Genomic DNA, 3,628 nt, shown 5'->3' on the forward strand with positions numbered 1-3,628 from the left:
TATGCCCAGTAGTGGGATTGCTGGGTTGTATGGTACTTCTATTTTTACTTTTTTAAGGAACGTCCATACTGTTCTCCATAGTGGCTGTATCAATTTACATTCCCACCAAGAGGGCAAGAGGGTTCCCTTTTCTCCCCACCCTCTGCAGCATTTATTGTTTGTAGATTTTTTGATGATGACCGTTCTGACCGGTGTGAGATGATACCTCATTGTAGTTTTGATTTGCATTTCTCTAATGATTAATGATGTTGAGCATTCTTTCATGTGTGTGTTGGCAATCTGTATATCTTCTTTGGAGAAATGTCTATTTAGATCTTCTGCCCATTTTTGGATTGGGTTGTTTGTTTTTATAATGTAGAGCTGCATGAGCTGCTTGTAAATTTTGGAGATTAATCATTTGTCAGTGGCTTCACCTGCAAATATTTTCTCCCATTCTGAGGGTTGTCTTTTCGCCTTGTTTATGGTGTTCTTTGCTGTAAAAAAGCTTTCAAGTTTCATTAGGTTCCATTTGTTTATTTATTTATTTTTGCAGTACGTGGGCCTCTCACTGCCGTGGCCTCTCCCATTGCGCAGCACAGGCTCCAGACGCGCAGGCTCAGCAGCCATGGCTCATGGGCCCAGCTGCTCCGCGGCATGTGGGATCTTCCCGGACCAGGGCACAAACCTGTGTCCCCTGCATCGGCAGGCGGACTCTCAACCACTGTGCCACCAGGGAAGCCCCCATTTGTTTATTTTGGATTTTATTTCCATTTCTCTAGGAGGTGGGTCAAAAAGGATCTTGCTGTGATTTATGTCATAGAGTGTTCTGCCTATGTTTTCCTCTAAGAGTTTGATAGTGTCTGGCCTTACATTTCGGTCTTTAATCCATTTTGAGCTTATTTGTGTGTATGGTGTTAGGGAGTGTTCTAATTTCATACTTTTACATGTAGCTGTCCAGTTTTCCCAGCACCACTTATTGAAGAGGCTGTCTTTTCTCCACTGTATATTCGTGCCTCCTTTATCAAAGATAAGGTGACCATATGTGTGTGGGTTTATCTCTGGGCTTTCTATCCGGTTCCATTGATCTATATTTCTGGTCCTGTGCCACTACAATACTGTCTTGATTACTGTAGCTCTGTAGTATAGTCTGAAGTCAGGAAACCTGATTCCTCCAGCTCTGTTTTTCTTTCTCAACATTGCTTTGGCTATTCGGGGTCTTTTGTGTTTCCATACAAATTGTGAAATTTTTTGTTCTAGTTCTGTGAAAAATGCCAGTGGTAGTTTGATAGGGATTGCATTGAATCTGTAGATTGCTTTGGGTAGTAGAGTCATTTTCACAATGTTGATTCTTCCAATCCAAGAACGTGGTATATCTCTCCATCTATTTGTATCATCTTTAATTTTTTTCATCAGTCTCTTATAATTTTCTGCATACAGGTCTTTTGTCTCCTTAGGTAGGTTTATTCCTAGATATTTTATTCTTTTTGTTGCAATGGTAAATGGGAGTGTTTTCTTAATTTCACTTTCAGATTTTTCATCATTAGTGTATAGGAATGCCAGAGACTTCTGTGCATTAATTTTGTACCCTGCTACTTTACCAGATTCATTGATTAGTTCTAGTAGCGTTCTGGTAGCATCTTTAGGATTCTCTATGTATACTATCATGTCATCTGCAAACAGTGACAGCTTTACTTCTTCTTTTCCGATTTGGATTCCTTTTATTTCTTTTTCTTCTCTGACTGCTGTGGCTAAAGCTTCCAAAACTATGTTGAATAATAGTGGTGAGAGTGGGCAACCTTGTCTTGTTCCTGATCTTAGTGGAAATAGTTTCAGTTTTTCACCATTGAGGACGATGTTGGCTGTGGGTTTGTCATATATGGCCTTTATTATGCTGAGGAAAGTTCCCTCTATGCCTACTTTCTGGAGGGTTTTTATCATAAATGGCTGTTGAATTTTCTTGAAAGCTTTCTCTGCATCTACGGAGATGATCATATGATTTTTCTCCTTCAATTTATTATTATGGTGTATCACGTTAATTGATTTGCATACATTGAAGGATCCTTGCATTCCTGGAATAAACCCCACTTGATCATGGTGTATGATCCTTTTAATGTGCTGTTGGATTCTGTTTGCTAGTATTTTGTTGAGCATTTTTGCATCTATGTTCATCAGTGATATTGGCCTGTAGTTTTCTTTCTTTGTGACATCTTTGTCTGGTTTTGGTATCAGAGTGATGGTGGCTTCGCAGAATGAGTTTGGGAGTGTTCCTCCCTCTGCTATATTTTGGAAGAGTTTGAGAAATATAGGTGTTAGCTCTTCTCTAAATATTTGATAGAATTCCCCTGTGAAGCTATCTGGTCCTGGGCTTTTGTTTGTTGCAAGATTTTTAATCACAGTCTCAGTTTCAGTGCTTGTGATTGGTCTGTTCATATATTCTATTTCTTCCTGGTTCAATCTCGGAAGGTTGTGCCTTTCTAAGAATTTGTCCATTAGTGGTGCCCTAACCCCCTGCAGGCTGTGTTCACACCACCAACCCCAGTCCTCTCCCTGCGCTCCCACCGAAGCCCGAGCCTCAGCTCCCAGCCCCCGTCCGCCCCAGTGGGTGAGCAGACAGGCCTCTCCGGCTGGTGAGTGCTGGTCGGCACCGATCCTCTGTGCGAGAATCTCTCCACTTTGCCCTCCGCACCCCTGTTGCTGTGCTCTCCTCCGTGGCTCCGAAGCTTCCCCCTCTCCGCCACCCACAGTCTCTGCCCGCGAAGGGGCTTCTAGTGTGTGGAAACCTTTCCTCCTTCACAGCTCCCTCCCACTGGTGCAGGTCCCATCCCTATTCTTTTGTCTCTGTGTTTTCTTTTTTCTTTTACCCTACCCAGGTACATGGGGACTTTCTTGCCTTTTGGGCGGTCTGAGGTCTTCTGCCAGCGTTCAGTAGGTGTTCTGTAGGAGTTGTTCCACATGTAGATGTATTTCTGATGTACTTGTGGGGAGGAAGGTGATCTCCGCATCTTACTCTTCTGCCATCTTGAAGCTCTCTCTATAGTAGCCATCTTAATGGATGTGAGGTGATATCTCTTCATGGTTATATTTTCCTAATGACTAACGATGTTGAGCATTGTTGGCCATTTGTATATTATCTTTGAGAAGTGTCTATTCAAATCCTTTTCCATTTTTTAGTTGTGTTATTTTTTTCCTGTTGTTCAGTTGTAGTTCTTTTTGTATTATGGATATTAGCCCCTTATCAGACATGATTTGCAAATCTTTTCTACCATTCTGTAGGTTACTTTTTCACTCTGTTTATTGTGTCCTTTTATGCACAGAAGTTTTAAATGTTAACACAGTTGTATTTCTCTATTTTTACTTTTGTTGCCTGTACTTTTGGTATCACATCTAGGAAATCCTTGAAAAATCCAATGTCATGAAGGTTTTACATTTAGGTCTTTGATCCATTTTGAGTTAATTTTCATACATGGTGTAAGGTTAGGGTCCAAATTGATTTGTTTGCATGTGGCTATGTAGTTGTTCCAGCACCATTTGTTTAAGAGAAATTTCTTTCCCTATTGAATGGTCTTGGCAGCCTCATAAAAAAATCATTTGACCATATATGTGAAGGTTTATTTCTGAGTTCTATGTTCTATTCCATTGATTTATAGGT

Source organism: Stenella coeruleoalba (genome assembly GCF_951394435.1).
Source record: "Stenella coeruleoalba genome assembly, chromosome: X".
Taxonomy (NCBI): Eukaryota; Metazoa; Chordata; class Mammalia; order Artiodactyla; family Delphinidae; genus Stenella; species Stenella coeruleoalba.